Source organism: Equus caballus, chromosome 11 (assembly GCF_041296265.1).
Source record: "Equus caballus isolate H_3958 breed thoroughbred chromosome 11, TB-T2T, whole genome shotgun sequence".
NCBI classification, from domain to species: Eukaryota; Metazoa; Chordata; class Mammalia; order Perissodactyla; family Equidae; genus Equus; species Equus caballus.
In genome coordinates, this window is record NC_091694.1 from 27,428,173 (window position 1) to 27,453,159 (window position 24,987).

At 40.6% G+C, this 24,987-nt stretch overlaps 1 protein-coding gene and 1 long non-coding RNA gene across 4 annotated transcripts in view; one reads left to right on the forward strand and one right to left on the reverse strand.

Moving 5' to 3' along the window:
- LOC111775668 (uncharacterized) overlaps nt 1-11,289 on the forward strand; it is a 28,232-nt gene extending 16,943 nt beyond the window's left edge. The window contains exons 2-4 of the long non-coding RNA XR_002811523.2: nt 5,441-5,582; nt 6,100-6,140; nt 10,275-11,289. This is a non-coding gene — a long non-coding RNA (uncharacterized lncRNA). The remainder of the gene's footprint in view (nt 1-5,440; nt 5,583-6,099; nt 6,141-10,274) is intronic.
- Nucleotides 1-24,987, reverse strand: part of CA10 (carbonic anhydrase 10) — a 469,786-nt gene that overhangs the window by 285,465 nt on the left and 159,334 nt on the right. The window lies entirely within an intron of this gene.

Genomic DNA, 24,987 nt, shown 5'->3' on the forward strand with positions numbered 1-24,987 from the left:
GGTCCAGGTTCTAATAACAGTCACACTTACTGAGTGCTTACCATGTATTGACCACCATCCTAGGTATTTTCTATTCACTAGCTCATTTAATCATCTAGCAGGAAGACCTTGTTATTATCCTGCTTCTTATAGGATGTTGTAGGAATCTGAGGCATAGAGATGTTAAATAATGTCCCAAGGTTTAAACAAACAAACAGAAAACAACTAGCAAGTGGTGAAGTCAGGATTCAAGACTCAGGCTGTCTGGCCCAGATCCTCGATTTTAACTCCTGTATTTTTCTTCCTTCCTGTCCTGGTGCACGCGCTTGACCCAAACATGTTTTCTCTTGAGCTTCAGTCTTATTTGTAAAACCGGGACATAAGAAGATACGCTTTGCTGGACACTTGTGTCCATCTAACTGACAGTGAAAATTAAAACAACAAAAATAGCAACAACCATCACAGCCAGTTCCATTTACTGACCGAGTCATGGATTATGCCACTGGTGGTAGACTGGAAAGAGGCCAGCTTTACACCAAATTATTCATAACTGTTGTCCTCAAAGATGGGTCTTATTTGTCCCATTTTATAGATGAGGAACGGAAGCTCAGAGAGTTGAGTAACTTACCAAGGATATTTAGCTAGTACATAGCTGAGCTGGGGATCTGAACCCAAGTCTAACTCCCATCTTCATTCTGCTCTCATCCATTCCTCACAGCCAGCACAGAACTGAGCTGAACTAAGCTGCCAACGTTATTTTCTCCGCAATATTATGCTTTCTCAGAATTCATTTGCCAGTGAATCAGGATGACTTCTTCTTGAGAAACCACAGGAAGGCATAAAACAGCCTAGTTTATGTAGGCATTAAGCCCCGTGTGTCTGTGTTTAAGATTTCGCCTAACAACGGTGTTAGGCATCATCCGATTGCATTTGGGTGGAAATTTTTCTTGCCCCATGTAACTACTGGTGCTTTAGATAAAAATCTGAAATTAGTTTATTGAAGCTGGTAATTGAAACCACAAAGAGAAGAATATCTCAATGCTTGTCAATAAACCAGCCCATTAATTATTTCCACCTACTCAACTTCGAAGAAAATGACCAGGTTGATGCCTCTGAATAACCACATGACCCACTTGAAGTTTATATAAAAGCTGCATCCTCTTGGCTTCAAGAAGCGCATATCCACAATGTTGAAACCAGCTGGGACATGAGAATCAAACGCCAGGTAAAAAGCATACAGCCACTGAAAGCAGGCGCTCTTCTTCAGCCTTCAGAAATTCTGAAAGTTCACCAACACAGTATCAGACAACGATTTCCTACAATTTAAACCTCTGGTGGAACAATTTTAAAATGCTGCAAAAGATCTGGATATCTTGGAATACGGTGTCCTGGATCTGCGTGAGTATGTAAACACCTTCCTCTCCCACTCTCCCCCTAACTCGCACTCTCTCTGTATGTGTGCACAAAATTATCCCCTTATACAAATGTCAAAAGTAGGCAAATGATGAAAGTGCTGTAACCCAGATGTGTGTGGACATCAGCTGAGCCTCGCCTCACAGCCCACCCCAGCGGCGGGTATTACAGCCTTCTGCAACTTCTCAATGCGTTCACGTTTGTGTGATCCTACAGAAACCTCCAGCTGTTCCAGTCTGTCTTGAGTTTGACATGTATTGAGGGCATTTTCTTTATCATTTGCAAAAATAACAGGCCTCAGTTATCTTCATGGTACATTAGGAGAAATAATCTTCATGCCATCACTGAGCCTTGGGGCCCAAGCACAGCAGAATCAGTCACCAAACAGGGAACAAAAACACAAATGATCTGTTGGTCTCTTCCAAATTTTGCGCTAGGATGGATTGTCCAATAAATCTAAGGGGTATTTTCTGTTGAGATGCTAGACTTAGCTTCTATGATATAGCCATTTCACCAACACATGTAGCTTCTCCTTTTAACTTTCCTTTTTGACTTTTGCATTGATACGATTTCTATTAGCGGGCAAGAAAACATGCAGGCATCTCACTAATTATAGATCTCTATCATCCCCCAAATATTATCAATGATTAAAGCTGGGTGAGTTCTTTGCTTTGAAATGTTCCTGGTCCAACTGAAGTACCACTAGCCCAATGCAGGTTCCCACTGCCACGCACCTTAGTTTTTGCAACACTTCCTTAGATAAATTCCCCGCCTCCAGGGTCAGTTTCACATCACAAATGACATGAGAGCTGGGTGGAAAAGGAAGAAGCAGGACTGGAAATTGCACTAGATCTGTGGTCCACAACAGAATTTAGCGCACAGCAAGGGTCACGATTAGGTGACTCTAGACTTGTGTCCCCCTGTAGCCCCAGGGCTCTGCTTTGATGCCACCATTATATCCCCAGTTTCCAGAGCTTAGCGCAGAGTAGGTGCTCAATAACTATTTATCAGATAAATGGATGCATGGATGAGAGAGAGCAAGACCAGGCTGTCTGCTTTGCATATTGATTTCTGCCTATGCTGGTCATATTACAGTCCTTCAATACAACCATGGATGAACAGATGCACATCATTCTGTTTCATTTCCATACCCTCAACAACACAGTGTGCTCCTTCCTATTTCTGGGCTTCTTCTCCCCCCAGCTTCACTGAGATATGATTGACAAATAAAAATTGTACATATTTACGTTGTACGACGTGATTTTTTTAAGGCGTACAATGTGATGATTTAATACACATATACATTGTAAAATGGTTACCACAACCAAGTTAATTAACCCATCCACATAGTTACCTTCTTTTTTTTTGTGGTAAGAATACTTAAGATCTACTTCCTTAGCAAATTTCAAGTATATAATACAGTATTATTAGCTATAATCACCATGTTATGCATTACATCCCCAAGATTTATTCAGCTTGTAACTCAAAGTGTGTACCCTTTGACTTACAAGTCCCCACTCTCCAGCCCCGGTAACCACTATTCTCCTCTCTAGTTCAATGAGTTCGAATCTTGAGATTGCACATTTTTATTCTTCTTTTCTCTCTTGAGCTTCCCCTAGTCAAATCCTGCGCATCCTACAATTCCTAATCTAAATCCCAATCCCTCCATTAAGTCATGCTCTACTATTCAAGCCATCACTCTGGATTTCTAGAGGAGCTGGTTACATGCCAGACCATTTTGTACTTAACTATGCACAGCGATATTGTTCACCGTTTTGCAAATGCATTAGTACCATTTTCTAAGCAAAAGCAAGCACCTCAAGATCAGGAACTCGAACACGTACAGCACCTGACTACAGGGCCTAGGCCTATAAGAGATGATTCGTGAAGTGACTGACCAAGATTAAATCTCTCCAAGGGGCTTTTAAAGAAAAGCATTTGTATTTTAAAAGACACAGCAGTGAAATGGATTTAGTGCTATTTTGACCCTCCTCACCACCCAGTGCCCAAATATCTGTCCCGCCCTATGAAGCTCCTCGCAGTTCCACTCACATGCTTTGCCTGCAGTGGCTCCACTGCCTAGAATGCCCTTCCCCATTGCCCATGCAGAGAGCACATTCTCAACTTTCAAGATGCAAGTCAAGAGACCCTGGTAAGATTTTCTCATCTGCTCTTCCCTCTACTCTCCACTCTCTCTGACGGCATCACATGACCCATCCCTGTGCACCTTGAGCACTCCTCTATACTAATACTCACATCTTCTTGGAATTTTGCACATGCCTGTCTCCCTAACTACAATCGATATTTCTTGAAAACAGATTTCCGTCCCTAAATCACCATTGTTAAGCACAGTGCCTCGTATATAGCAAATTTATAGGCAATGTTGTTTAAATAAAAAAAGGCATAAAAAATACTCAAGACCTGATATATACTAGTAGAAGAAGAGGCAAAGGGGGAGGAGTGGGGAGGACTGCCATTTTACTGAGCATCTACTTTGTGACAGGCCCAGTATTAGGCATTTACTCAGGATGTCTATTTAACATCTGATCACTCTCCCCAGATGAAGTGGGAGATAAGGCCCGATCTCAGGGACATGGTTGTTTTAACCCAGGTTGTGAAGTGCGAATATCAGACCCAGTGGGGATTTGATGGCATTCTTATCAAGGCAAAAATCCAAAGTTGGGTTACCAAACGGAATAAAGAAAGAAGAATGATTCAAGATGCAAAAATCAAAGGAAGAAAGTTAGTGAGGAGATTTGCAGTGGGCAGGAGGAAGGGGAATAAAGGAATTTCATGAGTTGGACAATAAGGAGACAGAGCAATATTTTATTCATTTCTATGTCCATGAGCATGGTATGCTCTGAGCTTTTAAAAGCAGAGCCCTGAGGCAGACATTTGATCCACGTTTGTACTAATCATGAAAGGGAGACTGATGGCTGTATCAAATGATCAGATTGGAAAAAGAACTAAAATGGCACCACCACAGGAGACCCTGACATTGGTCACTATGGCTTTAGAACATACAAGAATGCCTACCTGTGCTGGCACTTATGTTTCCATTTTTAAAGGCATTTCTCATTTCCACACAGCCTTATACAAAGATTCAATGATAAACTAATGTGAAAGTGCTTTGTAAACTGTCACACATTCTTAGTTTCTTAATTCTTCATGTTTACACTGCAATATGCTTACAAATGACCAGCACTCTCTTAGTTAGTTGGATCTCTGCATTTCAGGACAATTTTGCTCTCCTGGTAGGACAACTCAAGTTCATGCACTAAATACAAGGAAAAGATCTTTGTTGTAATGCTTACTCAAACAGATAGCATGGATGTTGGCCTTTCCCTTTATCGTTGTTTCCTAAAGAAAAAGCGAGGTGCTTAACAAACCATACTCCAACTTGCAGCCTCCCCAGGAGATCCGTGGCAAAGCAGCAAAAGAAATTCATACTGATCCAAGTGAAGGTTTTTTTTAAGAGACTGATCCAAGACTCTCAAATCAATGGCTGGGAACATTAAAGTCTAACATCTTCTTTTTGAAATAGTGAGAATCTGAAGTTTCCTCATTATAGTTGGCGGCTCCCGGTCTTCGCTGAGAAGAACTCTAAGTGCCCCGAGGAAACACCAGTTCATGGTGACAAGAGATTAAAAAAGCATTCGAGTTTTAAAGGCCCAGCTGCCTAGGAGACTGCTCAGGAATTTAATCAGCAGTGATACATCCTTAAAAGTTTCCCCTGTAAGTGGCCTGAGCCTCAGCTCCCAGTTAATTCGTGATAGGGCTGCCCCCTCCGGCCTTTCTGCCTTGTCTATGCACTGGGAAATCAGAAAAATCGGCAAAGCCCTCACTCTGGAACACCTTAAGGTTTATAAAGTATGTTCTCGAAACATGTACTTCCACTCTTCTGTGATGTGGCAGTACACGGTTTCATCAACAATTTGGCAGTTCAACAAAAAACCCTTGTGCAAAGTCTGGGTCACCAAACATGAGAATGTTTACCCTCTTCTCTCAGAAGCAGGCAACTCTTTTAACTTTCTCTTTGATCTTCTAGGAAGAAGCAAAACCCAAATCCAGAAGCAATCAGAAGTGATGGATTACTGATCACTATAAACAAACACCAATGGAGCCAGTGTGCAGTGATGAGGCACTAATTTCTGTGCAGAGCAAGAAGCTATGAGCATAGGGGCACTCAGGTAATGCTTGTTCACTGAGGAGATAAGAAGTACACTGTTCTGTTCAATGTTTGAAAAGAAAAGGAGGGGACAGCCCTGTGGCCTAGTGGTTAAGTTTGGCTTGCTCCACTTTGGTGGCCTGAGTTCAGTTCTTGGGCGTGGACCTATACCGCTTGTCAGCAGCCATGCTGTGGCAGCAACCCACATACAAAACGGAGGAAGATTGGCACACATGTTAGCTCAGGGCAAATCTTCCTCACGCAAAAACAGGAAGATTGACAACTGATGTTAGCCCAGAGCAAATCTTCCTCAGGAAAAAAAAATACGGGGGGTGGGGGGGAGAGACAGTTAAAGGGTTACAAGTCTTTGTAGGATGCTCTAAATGGAGAGTTGCCCTAATGCTGTGGTTGAAAAATTAACCTTTATTAAGTGCTAACTCCATTCTAGGCCCTGTTATAAGTGTTTATGTATGAATTAACTCATTTAATCCTCACAACAGTCCTAACATGTGAATACAACTATCATCCCCATTTAACAGGTGAGCAAACTGAAACAGAGGGAGATTAAGTTTCACAGATGGTAAGTAGTTCGGCTAGGATTCAAAGCCAGGTGGTCTGGCTCCAGAACCTGCACCCCTTAAACACATGTGATCTGTGATCTTCCTCACCTTGATTCTTGATCTTTAAGGATACATAACAATCAAATGGGGAGCTCATCAAAAGAGCTGATTAGGAACCCCATACCAGAGATTCTGATTAGATAAATCTATGTGGGATCCAGGGGTTTGCATTATTAACAAGCAGCCCAGCCGCTTCCAGTGCAGGTTGCTCATAGACCATACTAATGGGAAAAACCAGCTGATAAAATGAACACATATTGGGAGAGAATAGGTCTCCCAGAGTCACAAGGTCAGCAATGTGACCTGAACAATGACAGATCTAAGGAGAAAAACATATCAACTAAAGGGTGGGTAAGAAAGAATAAAACAGAAAAACAAACATCCACACTTTGCTTCCTGCCCTGCCACACGAGAGAGGCACAGAAAGGTGTTTCTTGGGAGGGTAGAAATATTTCATCAGGACTCACCGGAGCCCTCAAGTTCACCTGCCTTCTTTTGGTCTAATTCCGTGTCCACCAAGAACCCTCTGATACATGTTTCCAAACATTATAAATCTCAAGAAAGAAAAAAGTTGTTTTAGATGGTAGACAGGAATAGTTTCGCTACTGGGAGGCGGGATTTCCCAATTTCCCCCTTATAAACTGTCATGGCGGCTTAGTCATCGTGCTGTGCTATTTTAACGAGCCCCAGTTAATCAGCCCCCAGGGCCTGATCATCTGTGGCTATACCAAGACTATCCTGTTTCTGGGTTTGAGAAGGTGCACCTGACACAGGGCCATGAGGTTTGGACCAGCATGTGACCTCCCACAGGCACTGCCAGCCACCAGACCACACCCCTTAGGGGCCTGCCTCTGTAGTAGGACCCCCACCTCACCAGAAGAGTCCATAGTCTTCATTACTTTAGAAACCATAAACCGCATTTAAAAACCAAAATGCTTTGTGCATAAAGATCTTCACCAGAACATAATTTATAATAAGTAAGCACTGAAAACAATTAAACATGCAACAATAACAGGGGGATGGGTTAGTAAATTAGGTACATCCACATAAAGAATATTTGTGCAGTCATTAACATAAATTTTAACTACATAGCAAATTTTTACATAGAATACTGTTTCAAATAGATAAAAGAATGTGTACTAGAGGGAGAAAAAATAACCAAAACGTGGATAGAAGTTATCTCTGGATAGTGGGATTATAGGTGAATATTAATGTATATGCAAGTGTGTTCCTATGTTCCAAGCTTTCTGCAATAAGCAGGTGGTACTTTTACAATTAAAAAAAAAATTTAAAGACTGTCATTTGGGTCAAATTTTAACCCTCCAAAGAATTATATTCCGTCACACTGAGATTAATTTTCTAATCATGTCTGTTCTCAGAGTGAGAATGATAAAGAAAAATTGTCGCGCTCTCTGCACCCACTTTCCAAATTTCTGGGCCACTGCGATGATCTGGGCACGTCCAGGAGTGAAATGCAGGTGATCAGCCTGGCTCTCTAAGAAAAGAGGCAAATGACGGTCAGACTTAGCAATGGCCGAGCAGGAGAGTGAGAAACCTCAAGATACGGAGCAAAACTTCTTCCTTTTCATCCCCACCCTTGGACATGAGAAGTTAACAGGGATTTAGTTAAGTGGCAGGGTTTTACCCCAATTGGCTAACAAATCTATTCTAGTCTCAAGAAAAACCAAAGAAGAGGAAATAAATAACAGGAGAGTTCAGCTGCTGATTGATGTTTAAAAGGGACTGGGTTTGATGGGTCAGGTGGTCTGAGGCCTGAGGCTCAGAGCATTAGCTTCCCTGGAGAGTAGGGGCTCCATCAAGGAAGGGGTCAGTGGCCCTGCTGGGACCCCCAGGCCTTCGTGTCTCTTTGAAGAAAAACTGAAACTGATGGCTGGTACATGTTGAATTTTATCCTCTCATACTGAATTCTGCTTAAGCAAAGGCAGACTCTCTCTGGGCTGGGGCAGAAGATTCAGCAGGGCTGAGGCTCTTTACCCTGTGGGTCCAGGGCCTTCTGGAAGGTGTGCGTTACGCCCAGCTAAGCTGAGTTTGCTCTGTCTTTTCCCACCCCAATGAGTTCTGCCATTTAACACAGGGATTAGCAATCTCATTTCCCAGGACTGTCATCAAAGGATCAGAGTCAAACCACTTAGGGGAGCTAGGCTTGTGCAAAATTTTGAGGTTGGCTAAATTGCTTTTCTACATCTTTTCACCTGCCTTTTAAGCCTCGTTCCTGCCGGGTTCCTTTACTAGGTGGTCTGCGTTTCCCTCCCTCACTCTTTCTGTTTACCTCTCCTGCACCCCACAACCGGTATTACATGTATCACAATCCTACACTCTGAACTACAACTTGGCACTTATGACCAGACGCATGCAAATGCACTCCTAGGAGGGGTGGCAGAATGCTCAAAACTTGTGCTAGATCAGAAATTCAAGCCAGAGGAGGACTGTATCCAAACTATCCCAAAAAAGGTGGCAGGCAAAGTAAAAAATTAAAAAACAAAAAAAAAAACAGACAAAGTGGAAGGGACTAAGGAAAGAAAGAGCCTATGGTGAGAAGAGCTAATGTACCACCAACCTGGACCTCAAGACCAGCTGATAAAGGTCCCAGGGCTCAGGCCATCTGTCATTACAGCACAGGATAGGGCTCCAAGGACAGCAGAGGGAAAAACCCAGGATTTACAAAACATGAAGAATGAAGTCTCTTCCACGTTTCTCCCTTTTCGTTCCTTCTGTACATCTTTGAATCCTCCTGTCTAAACGAATCATCCACTAAGAGGGCTGACAACTTTCAGTTTCTCCCTGCTTCCCCTTCCCTACATTGATCTTCACTGTGGCCTCCCTTTGTCTAGCTTTCAAGACCCTCCACTGGCTGGCAGCAAGCCGTCTTTGGGGCTTACCAGAGTCCCATGCTCTTCTTCATGCACCTTGGCCTCCAGCTGAACAAGATCTCCACCACTCCCAGTGTATCCTAGGGCTTTCTTCTCTTCATCACGCTATGCTGTTTGCCTCATATGCCTACTCATTAAAATCCCACTCATTCTCCAAGGCTGAACTCAACCATCTTAGCCTTTGGGAATTTTCCTCACTGCCCCTTCCTGCCTCAGGAAGTGGTACTCTCTTCTTCCTCTGAAATTCCGTTGTATCCAATGTCATTCTTATGCCACCTCTTGTAATATCTCTTGAGATAATGGCAGAAACCACGTTTTTATGTCCTAATATTCCTTGTAGCTTATAGTGTGATAATGGAAAATCAAGTGTTTGATGAACAAAGGAGGATTCCCGACCACAAACTCTGAGTATCCCCACACCACACTGAGGAGTCTTTCTCGTCTTCCTGCTCACTCCCTCTTGCTCTCATTGCACACAAATACAGTCACGCATTTCTGTCAGTGAGAACAATTCAGATATCTTAATCGAAACATGAAAGATTGATAAGGAAAGGGAAAAACAGTTAAAAAAATAAGGATTAATGTTTCAATTCTCTCAAATAAGACAGATCTTTTTTCCTTGGCCTTTAGAAGGTAATTATTTATGAATTTCTGTAGGTAGAATCCACTTTGTTCCACAGAGACCTTCGGGCACTTTTTACAATGCAAAATCTTGATTTTAGGATGCATCTTCGTATGCCAAAAAAATAAATCAAAGATTTTGTCTAGACTTTCTAAGCCTCCTTTATCTGTGTGGTGATGAAAGACTGGAAGAAGCAGCCCAAATTTCTATCAGGTGGCGAACGGCAGGGCCTCATTAAACCTGACGGAGCTTCACCTGTCTGAGGTTTGTAAACAGAACCTACGTTCTCGTCAGTGTAGACGTGACCTTGTGGGTCTCTTTGCAGACTATATTAGTGCTGTGCAAACACTCCCACTCAATTGTAAAGGAACATTATACTCAGGGAAATTATTCTCCCAGCAAACAGACAGATGTTTAACTTCACTTAATATGACACTATCCTCTGAATTCTTAAAGTGAGACAGGGGGCCTTTTTGGAGCTGGAGTAAAACTGTGCATGTCATAGCTGAACAACGCGGGACTTTGTAACGTCAATTAAGTCATTACCTCTTTCTGATTAAAAACTTTCTGCTCCTTTCAAGCTGCTCCCAGCAATGCCACTTGGAGAGGCCACGGCGCACTCAACAGACCTTGGTGATCGCGAGATGAAGAAGGAGGTGGCTGTGATGACATTTATTGGCCTCTCCAAGAACTTTTAAACGTTCTGCTTGCAAATCCCTATAGTATAACATGACAGGACTTATCTCCCACTGTCAGGGTCTGCTCCTGGAACACGAAACATGCCTTTTCCACAGATACTAGGAAGGCTTAAGAAACTCGAGGAAAAACAAAAGGGTGGGTGGCGTTAGACCAAACACACATAGCTAGATCCATGCCTGGGGGCCTTGGCACACAACGAACAGATCCATCTTCATTCAGCTCGTGAAGGGGCCCAGGAAACTGAGCTAGACCTGAGCTTGGACACGGTGGAATTTCTTATAGTGCTGGGACTTAGCAACAATCCCAGCAATGCTGACACTTAGCCTGGAATGACCACCCATGCGAAGTTCTCGCAGCTTCCAATCTGCTCTTCTGCACTCTGCCTGTGATGCTGCTGCTGGGCCTCAAGAAGCCACGTTTCTGCTTTATCAGCTCATTGCAGCAGACCCTGCCCATGGGGAAATCCAGAGGGACACTGGAAGGCTGGAGGGGAAGGAGCTGTTCCTTTCTGCTTCCGTCCTGTTCCAGTTGATGGGGCTTCACCCTGGCAGGAGCATTTGGCTCCACTTTGCAGGTTTTCCCTCCCATTCACCCAGCTTCACTGCACCCCTTTGAGATACCAACACCAACCAGCTGGCCACACTCCCCACAGGTCTGGGTCCCAGATGACAGGGGCCTCCTCCGACCTCATGAGCCCTCATTAGCAGCCCTGCTCTGCGAGCCCAGTTCCGTGGCCTCCTCCGCCAAGCTTCTGAATTCCCATCCTAGTCTCTTCTCCTATTTCTCTCAGCCCGGAGGTGGTAGCTAATTTCTTTTATTATGACTCCAGGGTCCGTTTTTTTCCCCAACTCTCTGATGAAACAATTATTTTATATTAAATTATCTCTGTTGAAATAATTACGTGATTTCTATTTTCTTGACTGGGCCCTAAGTGATACAATTTGTTACTTGTAAGGGAGTTACACAGGCTTTTCCAATATTGTTCATGTTATGTTTACATTTTGGAAGATGTATTCATGTGCTAAAAATGTATGGATAATTTGCATTTTTAAAAAGAATGTGACAGATCAATATTACTGTCCTGAAAGATGTTCATGCTATATTGAGTGATAAAAGCAAAGGCTTTTATAAGTGGCAAGCATGTGTCTTATAATTTGAGAAAAATAAAGGAAATGGTTAAGAAGTATAAAATAAGACGATAGTGTGATCTCTGAGAGAAAACTTTATTATCCCTGTTAGCATAACTCTTAAAATATCTTTAACATATGTAACCAGGACAGTCTGACTTTTTCTGCCCATATTTAGCTGGGATTGCAATAACTATAAAACAAGATGCATTTTTTTTGATGCTTCTGCCACAATTTGAAACCCAAAACATTTATATAATATGCGTAATTCAAAGGCATATATGCTACTGCATCTAAAATTTAACTTTTTAGCTAAATATAGCTAAAACCAACTCACATGAAAGTCCACAGCTGGGAAGAAGAATTAGCAAAAACTTTAATTATGGCCTCATTTACACTTCTATTTTCAAGCCCATTCATGAATTAATTTTAACTCTGCGCCTCTGCCTTCCATCATGCTGTAAGTACCTGTCAGAAAATGACAGTGTTTGAGTATCCGCACATATGTTTGAGATTTCTACACCTTGATTCCTTTGTCAAAATTTCCACTTACAGCTGTGTGAGTGAGGCTCTATGGCAGAGGCAAAACGGTTGGTCTCTGAATGTGGCCAAAATTCCATACCCGGAGAATGTTCATTTAATGTATAAGCCAAAATAAAACTCCTGATTAAGACAGCTGACCTTCAACACATGATAAGGCAGGAAGGGAGCATGACAGAAGGAAGCAAGTGCTGAACAAGAACTTCAGCGAACCTGAGCTCACGGTCACATTCCCTAGTGTAACCTTGGGCTAATCTTATTCTGTAAAATGGGCACTGGACTAGTGGGACTTTGTTGTCCCTATGCAGCTTTCCATTATAAAAAGATCTCTCACCTGCAACATCTTAAAGTAACTCAGGTGAAGGCAGCGATTGCCACAATTTTAGATGGCATAGCCATATCAGCAAAAAAAGTTCAATATGCAATGCCCATATATAAATATTTATTCATAAATTAGATATGGATGCTGTTGTATTAATTATTACTAGTACTGGGTATCTTCGAAGACAGTGAATATCAGCCAGCATCCTCTCTCCTTCACTTGCAGCCACACCAACCTCCTTGCTGACCCTTGACCTTGCCAAGCATGTTCCCAGCTCACGGTCTCTGCACCTGATGCCTCTCCTTCAGCTAGCCACTCTGTTCACACCCTCACTACTTCAGGTCTTTGCTCAAAAGCCACTTTCTCAGAAGGCCTTCCCTGACTGCCCTATGGAAGATTACAATCTTTCCCAGTGCTGCCGCTTGTAGAGTACTGGGACTGGGTGTTCTCCATTTACCCTGGGGATACCTCCTCCCCCATCTCTACCCTTTTCTATACCCTAGGAGGCTGTCCTGCATGGATTACATGCACTGGGCTCCTTTGTGCTCTGGCTTTCAGTTGAGTTTGGCCAATGGGAGGCACAAGCAGGGGACGGGATGGTGAGAGGAGAGAGAAGCCTGGGCGTTTATTCCCTCCGCAACTATCAGTGTAGGCCCAGAGGCTGGAAATAACTGCTGTCGTCTCCCAGGGCCACCTCTCCTGTTGGGTGCCCTCCTACATCCACAGCTGCTGCTCTCTCTTGATTTGGGTCACTGCTCCCTCCCCTGGAGGAGAGAGCTCCCCACTATTGGTAGCCCCTAGGGTGTTTCACCATTCCTTGTTGGTTTCTCTTAAACTCTACCTGGCCCTCTATAAATACTGTGCCAACTGTTTCTTTCCAGGACCCTGACTAACAACGTTTATATTGTGATATATGTTGATAATCTGATATTTATCTTATATATAATGTTATATATATTGATAATCTGTTTCCTCTCATTGGAATGTAAAATTCCTGAGGGTACAGACTTTTCCATCTGTTTCTATTGTTGTTGTTTTTCACTGCTATATCCTCAGTTCCAAGCACATAGTAGGCACTCAAGTAGTTGCCAATTAAAGAGATGAATCTTTTCCTCCTGGATCCCTATAGATTGTCTTGCATATTCCATTTTGGAAATCATCAGCTTAAGGAATAAATATATCCATCATTTGCCTGATTTTACTAACTCTTGGACTAATTTAGCCTACTCCTCATCTAATATGGAGCTCTGATTATTTTTAAATCATAAGAAATGTAATTTAGTATCACATCCTCTTGGAAGATCATACTTGCCTCCCACAAGATTCCTCTAACAATGGCCCGAACAGATATTGAGCCAATCATGAGAAAGACTTTATTAGTTCACCTTTTGGTGCTGTCTTTAACAGTTTTGTCCTTCTCCCTTCTGATTTCTGCTTTAAGATCTTGTCTTCCTTTCTTCTAATAAGGAAGATAAAAAACCACCCAAGGAAATATAGACTTGGCTGGCCCTCTTCATCCCTATTCATGACAGGAGAAAATCACTCAATGTCTTGTCCCCCAGCTCAATTATTTAATTCATATACAACGCTCCATTATTTAATAACTTATAATTTCTAGGGCTCAGTTGCCCAGAACAGACTTAACAGTTGTCTCTAGTAAAAACATCCCTTAGAGCAGAATAGCTAATTAAACAGAAAGTGAATTTTTTTTTAATCAGAAACACATACAAATCCTTTTTGTCCTTCAACGTGAACATTTAGTTGATTGCTTCTCACTGAATTACCTTATGCCTATTAAACATGACCAGCACTTTACTTTTGGATAAACCAGATCATTTTTCACATGCCTGAGTGAATTCTCCCCGCATTAATCGATAAACACAGCTGGGTTCTAAGCATAGCTACTGTACTGAACAGAACCTGATCTTCAAGACAAGCCCACAGAACCTGCTGAGCTTGCTTTGGGAGGGAGAACATTAGTGGCAAGAAACTGCTGAATCCTGCATCCAGGAGGAAAGATTCTGTAAACACAGTAACTTCCACGTGCAAGTGGCTCCATTTTTAAATGCCGTGCTCCTCTCTGGCTATATAAAGAGGCATGAGTAAGAGTTTTCTCATGTGGTTTTAAGTTTCTTGAGCTGCAAGTCAAAACATTGTGATGTTCAAACAGTCTTTGGGGAGAAAAGGAAATTAACTGCCAAAGTTATTAAAATGGAACTCTGCTTTCTATTACAACTAAAATGGATTAGCTTGCACAAAGAGTTATGTACAAAGTAAGATATAATTTTCTTTACTTGAACTGGAACAACATTTATATTTTCCCACTGTTGGCAGTGCTTTGACTCTCCAACATTATGTTAGTTTTCTAGGTCAGCTCTAACAAGTACCACAAACTGGGGGGCTTGAACAACAGAATTTATTGTCTCACAGTTCTGGAGGCTGGAAGCCCAAGATCAAGGTGTCAGCAGGGGTGGTTCCTTCAAAGGACTACGGAGGAGAATCTGTTCCTTGTCTCCCTCTTAGCTTCTGGTGGTTTTCTGATGTCTTTAGTGTTCGTTGGTTTCTCTGCATCATCTCTAGCTCTGCCTTCATCTTCACAGAACGTTCTCCTGGTGTGCATGTCCATGTCCAAATTTCCCCTTTTATAAGGACACCAGTCCTATTAGCCTAGAGGCCCGCTCTACTCCAGTATGACCTCATGCTAATTTAACTAAGTACACGTGCAATGACTCCATTTCCAAATAACATCACAATCTGAGGTTAGGACTTCAACATGAGATTTTTTTTTTTATGGGGGAATCACAATTCAACCCATAACAAATGGTAAAAATTTTTAAAAATTAGGTCTCAAGGAGATGCTAAGAGACCATTTTGTTCAACTCCTTTATTTTTTAGTGAGAAATAGAAAGATAAAGTGACTTGTCCAGGGTTTCCTGGCAGAGTTAGTAACACAGACCCAGAACACAGGACTTCTGGCTCTGGTTCTGGTGCTTTCCAAGCACACGACACTGCCTTTAGTTGTATTCTTCCTGAAGCTGAGACTCATTGGCATTTACAGAGGGGGGAGCAGCAATAATGACCTGTCTTATCTGGAAAACCTGCCCAAAGGCTGAAGTGCATGTCTACACCAGCCTGCTTCGTGAGGCTCATCCCCAATAGGTGAATCAAGAAAGAGAAAGCTAGCTGTGAGTATTGAAAAATAAACCTAATTGGAGCACTGCACACAGTACCTGGCATGTGTGCTACACTCCAAGAAAGTCTGAATCAATAACTTAAACAAATTTTAGTAGTGAAAAGAATTTCTCACATGCGTTTAGAGCTTCTTTCACATAAAGTGTTATCAAATTCATTATCTCATTTGTTCCCTGCTAACTCTTGAGAGATAAGCATTATCGCTATTTGACAGAAAGAGAAACTGAGGTTGGAAGATAAGCGCTCTTTTTAACTCAAGTGTGACAGGCAGCCTGACTTGATAAAGCTTTCACGTTCTTGCAAGTTTGGATTCAAATTCCAGTGTTCTCTTTACTGAATTCTTGTCTTTGTGAGCAAAACTAAATTAAAATTTTTTGAAGTACATAAACTTCTTAGCATTTACCTTCAATTTTTTTCAACTTTGTTCCCTCCAAGTGTAAATTTGGAAGAACTTCTCACAGGTCAACACTTTTTCTCTAATAGCTCCTCCAAGTGCTTGCATGCACTGCTTAGCACTCAGCAGATGGTCACAATATATGAGTAAATGATGAAAGTCCCTCTTCAGACCTTAAGGTGTCACAGAGTCACACAAACTTAGGATTTGAAATGGCTTAGAGGGTTTCTAAATAATGTTCTCTGTCTTAGAGATAAGGAAGCTAAGGTCTTAGGCCTTAGAGCAAGTTAAAAACCCGGTATCCTGACTCTCAGCCCAGAGTTCCGAGGATTGCAGGAGCTGGCACCATTTCAATAAGAGACTGATCAGCTGGAAGAAAGTCCTGATCAGACGGCTTTTATCCCACTTTCTCTGAAGAAAGGTCATTAAAGATGCACGGGAGAGACTGCAAAAGAGTACAATACTGTGCAACAGTGATATTCAAAATGATTAAATTGGTGGCCCCAGTGCCCTTTGCAGGCACAAAGCAGCTCCTTTGTAAGGGAATGAAAAGAGGTCACATGTCGCGGGAAGAGGCTTCTTTCTATAGAGACCCCATTACCGCTCCGGAGGAAAGAACATCAATTCCTTCCAGGGAGTCTGTGTAAAAGATAATGTATGCTTCTTTTCTGGCTGTCAAGATTCACAAAAGAGATAGGAAGTTTGAGGCTCTATTACTGATGACCTTCCCACAGAACATGCCGCATCTCGTTTTTAAAAATAGCCTCTCTCCTGGGTGGAATATTTGATGGTCTTCATAAAGAAACTGAAAGCTTTGGCAGAAGTCTTGAAAAAGACAAAGAGTGGAAAAGAGAGAGGCAAAGAAGCAGGTCTCATTGGTCCTGGATCTTTCTGGACCTCAAAGGGGTCATCTCTCTGACCTTAGGGTCTCATCACCTCTAAGTGGTTTTCTTGATGGCCTCAACACTTCTCGGCCATTCTCCATGCTGCTGAACAGGTGGGTTGTGTCATCACCCATGGAAACCTTGGTCATCTCCACAGTATAAAGTCCACCTTCCTAAGCACAGCATGCCAGGTCCTCCTCAGAAACCCAGTTTTGGCTCCATCTCATTTCCTCCTCCACTGCTCCAGGTAACTCATGTTTCAGCCACATCTGGCCACTTGTTACTCCTCAGACATGTCACTTGTTGCCACTGCCTGGGCATGCCCTTTGTTCTTTCCTTCATTAATCAAAATTCTCCCTGAGAATCAAGGCTCAGCTTGGACGCTCCCTTCTCTGAGAAATCTTTCGGACACAATGAATCACTCCCCGACCTGAGCTCTTTCTCTGGGGCTCGGTTCAGAGCCTCCTATTTTAGGCTCTGATTCTTTTGATTAGACCTAAAGACAGAGCCGTTGTAAACCAATTCCAGATCTAATACGTTTTTTAAAACTTTTTCTTTTGCACTAATTTTACAATTACAGAAAAGCTGCTGAGATGTACAGCGAGCTCCCACCTAATAACTTTTAGAATCATAAAGTATTTTAGAGAAACTTATAAAGGATGATATTACAAACACCTACATACTCACCTCCCATCTTTACCAAATCTCAACATTTTGCCGTTTGGCTGCAGATTTTTATTAAACACATAAAACATTACTGCTGTTTTTAAAGTCCTCCATGGACTTCTCCGGATCCCAATCTCTCTTCCTCCTCAAAATTTATCATGCTCTTTATTTGGCATTTATGACTAATTTGCATGTGTTTATACATTTACTACATATGCATGTTTCCCAGAAATTATATATGATTGTTTTGTATATTGTCAAACTTTATACATATAGCACCATTTGCTATATATCACACAGTTCTGCTTATTTTGCTTTTTCACTTAACACGTGTTTGTGATTCTGTAGATCTAGTTCATTCACTTAATCTTCCGTATAGTATTTTATTACACGAATACACAATCATTTATTCAATTCAATTGCTAGACATTTCAGTTTCTCATTTGTTTTTTAAGGTGGACAAGGAGTAACATACTCAATGCACATTGCAGCACTGGTTTTAACAGCAAAACCAGGAAGTGGGTCTGAACTGATCCATTAACTCCTGAGCTTTCCCATTCTAGCGCACCATTCAAGCTCTTATGGAACAAAAACATTAGAGACATCAAAATAATATTTTTGGCCGCGATGAGATGTTTCTTATTCCTTTCAGTTCAGCAAAAAATCCTTTTCTTCTTTAAATAACTAAAAAAGCAGGGGGGAATCCATCAGCATTTTCTAGGGAAATACATATCTAACAGAGGCCCCTTTAGACTCTGCCAAGCTCTTTCAAACCTGAAGAATGGAGGCAGGAGATATTGTTTGTACTTATTGTACAGAATGGTAGAATTAAATCCAAAGGGTGAGTGGAGTCTTGTCTCTCTAAATTCTGGTTTCCTGTCTCAGCACTGGCCCAGATTGCCTTAATTGTCCCTTGAAATAATAAACTCTTAAAAAAACAAAGCCAGGCTACACAAGACATGATCGTTTTCCCCCAAACAGTTTTAAAATATGCCTGTAAATAATTCTACAGAAAAGAGACGAGTAGACCCAATCAACTGTTTTGTGAGCTAATTAAAGCAGAACTTGGATTTTATTTCTTAATGATTTTATACAAATTGGAAGGAAGGTGAGAAATGCTATTTCCTGTTCGGGCAGGAAAATAGATGCCTTGTATCAACTCGGAGTTCCCCGGTCGCACTGGGACATTTACACTGGGAACTTTTTCTTTCTGGTTATTATGAGAGTACCTAATGCCATAGATAAGGTGGTAGGATTGGGGATATTGGGTGAATAAGATAGTGTCTGCTCTGAGGAAGCTACCAGCCACTCCCTGAATATGTGAAAACTATTTTTTTAAAGCTTCAGTGCGTGGTTGTGTATCCTAGTTGTTAGCTTTTAGTTCTTCACGTGAGCTGCTGCCACAGTATGACAACTGACAGATGGGTGGTGTGGTTCCACAACTACAAAATAAACTGAGGCCATGGTGGTGAAAGCACCAAATCTTAACCACCAGACCACCAGGGCTGGCTCATGCAAACACAATTTTAAAAGAAGAGACAGACAGAGAAAGAGAGAGAGAGAGAGCATGGTTCTCTGGGGGAAGGCAGGAGATTGGGAATGCTGAAAAACAGGATAGGAAGATGCGAGCAAAGATGGAGTAGTACCAACTACCACTGCCCCCAAGGAACACCTGCAAATAACACATCTGCTTGGATCCAAGTACCGGTTTCCATTGTTTGGTCATTTCCAACACTGCCCAAACCATGACATATGAGAAATAATACAAAGTAGTCCAAGAGAATAAAAGCAAACTGGAGTGCACTGCACACCAGCTATGTTGAACTATTTTCTCTTCTCCAAGAGGGCCATGAATTTTGGAGCCTCCAAGTCTTTGCTTATACTCCTACTTTGGATGACATTCTCTGTGTCCTCCATGTCTCTCTGTCCTCATGTGTCTTTAAAGCTCATAGAAAGCATCACCTCTCTAGGAAATCCTCCTCACTCCCCTCTGGAGGGGGAATCATCCCTGTGTGTGCTCCCAGAGAAGGCTACCTCTGCCTCTGTAAAGTACAGCACTCAGCACGGTCTGACAAATAGCCTCGTAAACGGTGCCTGCCTCCATATCCTCCACTCCTAGAAGATAGAGATTCGTCTAATTCATCTTTTTGGTCCCCTTAGCACCTGGCATAGTGCCAACATGTAGTAAGTGTTCAATGTGAAGTTTAGTAAATGACTTGCATAGCTGAAAAGGAAACGTAGCATTGGGAATTAGAGTAATCAACAGATCCAGTAGTGTAATTGCCTTAAACTTCACGTGGATAGGATTCCTCTCAAAATAGCTGTGATTTTTTTTTTCTTTTTTATAATTGGCATTAATTCCCTTAGCTCTACCTAGAAGTCCTAGGTTCAGTTCCTGGGGCAAGAAACCAAGTGGTGTATATTTGTGTGGGTGTATGACGGCATTCCTCATGGAGCTCTTTCACAGATTGTGTTCAAAGTAGGCCATTTCCTGCTAGATTTCTCGCCTTTCCTAGATCGCATATGGTGAAATGTTTACTTTTATTAAAGTAAATAGTCCAAAAGTATGCCCAGAAAAGAAAATTTAAAAGGCAAGGAGAAAAACACTAGACATAGAGTTTAAAAGGGTATATTATTTCCCCGTCAACCTCATGGTTTATTATATTTCTTGAAACAATTGTGAATGGCTTCTCCTTCAGTAATGTTTGGGTTTGTTCTTTTTTCTATTTTCTCTATAAAATTTATAGGAAAAGAGAAACATACCTTAGCAAGGAAGGCTGAGAAGAATTATTTTAAAACTCAAACATATCAGGCCAATATATTCATAATATAAAAACAAAGCAAAGCAAACAAATAGATGGAGCAAAAATAAAACAAAATAAGAAATAAATGAAAGTACCAATAGAAGGAAAAGTAACACGTAATTTTGTTTAGTTCCAGTTCCGGCTATGACACAGTAATAAGCATACACTACTCCACATCTCCCATTGAGCGCCACTAAAAACATAAAGACATCTATCTGAGGACTCAGAAAAGTAAATAATAGCAGATGTTTTGGGAAAGAAATCAAAATTGAAAGTACGACCAATATGGCAGTGAGTTAACCGATATTTTCTTTTTTTTCCTAATTTCTCAGCTTGGATTCCAGGGCATCCCAAACCCCAGAACTGCACATCACACAGGGAGGAACAGCTCCAAGAGAAACTTACTCCCTGTTTTCCTGACCACAGGACAGGGAAGGAAGAGTATGTGGGATGGAGATAGTAGAGAGAAAGCTCTTCCTATGTTTGTTTTTTATTGTTGTGCTTACCTGACTCAGTCCCAGACAAGCCCCAGTCACAAGGCTGCACACTAATAGATGCAGCAACTATGCATATACCTAAAAGACTGAGAGAAATTCTTTCTCTTTGAGCAGAGAAACTGGAAAACTGGGTCCCCGTGGTCCAAAGAGAATGTGTGGAGAGAGGAAATCGTCATTAATTTTCTTCCTCCCTTCTCTCTCGTTGCTTTGCCCTCAAGGTGAACCAAGTTATAGGAAGTGTGAAATGGCACAGGGAATCTAAAATCCTGACTTTTAAGTCAGAAGACCTAAGAAAGGGACTCCTGGGGACTGGAAAGAGGAGAGGAGTCAGGGAGAGGAAAGTGGGAGAGAAAAAGAGCCCCTAAATGTAGTATGAAGTCCTAGGCTCACCCCTGAGTTGCACATGCAGTGAATTACCTGAGGTAGCATAGCAAATGCTTCAAGAACTGAACTAAAGCATAAAACAAAGACTGGGTTGACCTCAAGGTGATGTCCATGTGGAGCAGACAGATTAGCACCACAAATGCTTTTAAAAGTAAACTGACATCGGAACCACAGCCTGCAAAAGGCAGGTTGTGACTTGAGGCAAGAACCACACCAAGTTGATTATCTGCTAACACAAACAAAAAACAAAAGCAAACAAAAGGAAAACATTCTCTGGAGGATTTTAACAGGAGTAGAGTCACAAACATAATTCTCAAAATCTCTATGATACAATCCAAAATCACCAGACATAAAAAAGAACCAGGAAAATCTCAATAACTCTGCAGAGAAAAGACAATTAACTGACATCAACTCCTAAGATGACCCATATGTGGAAATTACTAGACAAAACTTGAAAAGTAGGATTTTAACTATGCTCCATGAACAGAAAAAAGAATCTTTTGAAATGAACAGAAATGAAAAATACGATAACTGAAAAAATTTACTGTGTAAGCTCAATAGCAGAGTGGAAATGGCAGAAAAAAGAGTCATTGCACTTGAAAATAGATCAATAGAAATGATCCTTTCTGAACAAAACAAACAAAAAAATTTAAAAAAATATAAGCAGAGCCTCGGGGACCTGTGGGACAGGTCTTGCATTTGTGTCACTAGAATCTGAGAAGGAGAGAAAAAAAGAGATCAGCGCAGAAAAAATATAGCTGAAAACTTCTCAAATTTGTGAAAGCCATAAATGTACAGATTTAAGAGGCTGAGAGAACCCCAAAACAGAAAAAAAAATCATGCAGAGACCATCATAATGCAACCACTGAAATCCAAAGATGAAGAAAAAATTTCGAAAGCACCAAGTAAAAACGCAACATTTTACATATAGGAGAACAATTTAAATGACAGCGTATTTCAATGGACATCCTGGAAGTCAGAGGACAGTATAATAATCTATTTAAAGTGCCAAAAGCAAAGAACTCTTAATTCAGAATTCTATAGTCACCTAAAACATCCTTCAGGCAAAATGGTGAAATAAAGACATTCTTGGTGAAAAAAAACAAGCTAATAGAATTCCTACAGCAGATCTGCTCTAAAAGAAATGATAAAAAAAGTTCTTCGGGCAGAAGAGAAATGATACTAAAAGGAAACCTGGAACCTCGGGAATAAAAGAAGAGGAGAAGAGAAATGGTAACTACCTGGATAAATAAAAACAGCTGTTTTCTTCTTCCTCTTAAGTTTTTTGAAATATGTAGGACTGTTGAAGGTAAAAATTATAACACTGTCTGATGGGGCTTTCAACTTTTTATAGAATTAATACATTAAATAACTATAGCATAAAGGAGGGAGCATAAAGGAACCTACATGATTATAATGTTTCTATATTTTTCTTTAAGTGCTAAAATATGAACTGCCTGTAGATTGTGAAAAGATAGGTATGTATATTTTAATCATTTGAGCAACTAATAGAAAACTATAAAAAGAGACACAGTCAAAAAATTGATAAATTAAAATTGAACACTAAATACTATTCAAATAATCAAAAGGAGACAGAAAAGGGGAAATAGAAGAATGAAAAACAGAGCAAACAAATAGAAAAACAATAAAATAATAGACCAAAATCTATCTATATCAATAATTATATTAAAGTAAATGTTCTAGGCAAACTAAAGGAGATCATCAGATTTGAGAAAAAATTAAGACTACTACATGCTGTCTACAAGAAAGCCACTTTAAATATAATGATATAGATAGGTTAAAAGTAAAAAGAAGGAAAAAAGATATATCAGGCAAACACTAGTTAAAAGAAAACTAGAGTAGCTATACTAATAATCAGATAAGTAGACATCTGAACAAGTAAATTACCAGGGATAAAGAAGAACATAATATAATGATGAAAGGGTCAATTCACCAAGAAGATATAACAATCTTACATGTGTATGCACCAAACAACAGAGCTTTAAAAATGCACAAACCAAAACTGACAACACTGGAAGAAATAAACAAATTAAAAATCATACTTTGATTATAAACACTCCTCTTAGTAATTATTAGAACAAGTAAACACAAAATCAGCCAGGATACGGAAGTTCTGAATAAGACTCAGCCAACTTGACATACACCAAGATAGACAATATCTTGGGTCATAAAACAAACTTTAACAACTTTTAAGTGATTGGAATAATACAAAGTATGTTCTCTGATCACAATGAAATTAAACTAGAAATCAATACCAGATAGACGCTGAAAAAAACCAAAACATTTGAAAATTAAATAACATGCTTCTAAATAATCCATTGGTCAAAGAGGAAGTTTCGAGGAACATTAGAAAATATTTTGAACTCAATGAAAATGAACATACCACATGTGCTGGTCAGTTTTCTGTAGTCAACTTAGCTAGGCTATTGTCTTTGTTATTTAAGGTGCTACTGTGAGGTAGATAGGATGAAGTTTCTAGTCATTTTGCTTTAAGCAATCAAGATAATTGGTTGAAAGTATAAAATAAAGATATTTTAGAACACTGTCCCTCTAAAATATTTTCCCAACTGCTGTGAGCTTATTGAATGAAAGAATTGATTTGAGCCATAAGAAACAGTCCAGTTCTTGTTTGAACTCAGCTATATATTTATTCTTCCACCCAGATGGCTATTTATTGCATACCCTCTGTGTGCCAGGTAGTATGTTAAGCAATAAAGACAACACCAAAAATTAAAGAAAATGAATGAACAAATCTTCAAGGAACTTTTGTGTGGATCTTAGGGAATGACTAGAGAATAAGCAGAAAAGCCCATTCCAGGCAGAGGGGAACAGTATAAACAAAGAAATAGAATAAGAGAAATTATGCTCTGAGAAACTCCCGTTTCTGCCCCTTAAAAGCTCTTTGCTTCCTTCTGCGGGTCTCCAACGGTGGGGACTGAAGACACCAACTGCAGTAAGGCAGCTGAAGCATACGGAATGACTGAGTGGGCTGCTGGTAGAGTAACAGAAGTTCACAGAATAGGTAGCCAACCCAAGGCGTGGGAAAGGGAGAGATGGAACACACATCTCAGGCCAAAGCAGATTTTGTACTCCAAACGGAATTTTTATAACATCTTTAATTAAAAAAATATTATGCAAGGCTGGGCGAAAACTTGTCCAATTCCAAGCTACCCAAGCTAAGTCTTGACTTCATTTAAATCCTATTACAGCACAATCTTCTCAAATATCCTTACACGATATTTAGAAAGTCTAATTCTTCAATTTAATTTTCTGAGAGTGTGGATTAAAAATGCATACGAGCAACAGAGGGAATTAGCCAAAGAAAAGCTATTCCTTGCGCGGAAAAAAAAGCCTTCCACAAAGTAAAAGGAATCTTATAGTTTTATTATTTTTATTATTTGTTTCCCTCTTACGTATGAGGAATAGAGAATGGGAAGTCTAAAACCTCAATTAAAAGCTACCACTAGGGCTTATTTTTTATTTTATGCTATATGGCTTTAGCAGAGGAAACGTGATTCTAGAATCACCCCACATAATTTTGGTAGAGAAAGCATAGATGTATTGCTACTCAAATGCTGAAACGACTATTTGGCTTATTCAGAATTATCTGAACTGTTAGCTCACATAGGCTAAGCATGATAGGCATCAATCCTTTCATGACCTAATTCATCGGCCTTTCCAAAGTTACTAATGCAAATTTGTCAAAGATGCTTTCAAATTTTATTCTAAAAGGATTCATTGTTTGGTTTATTCTGCTTCTCAAA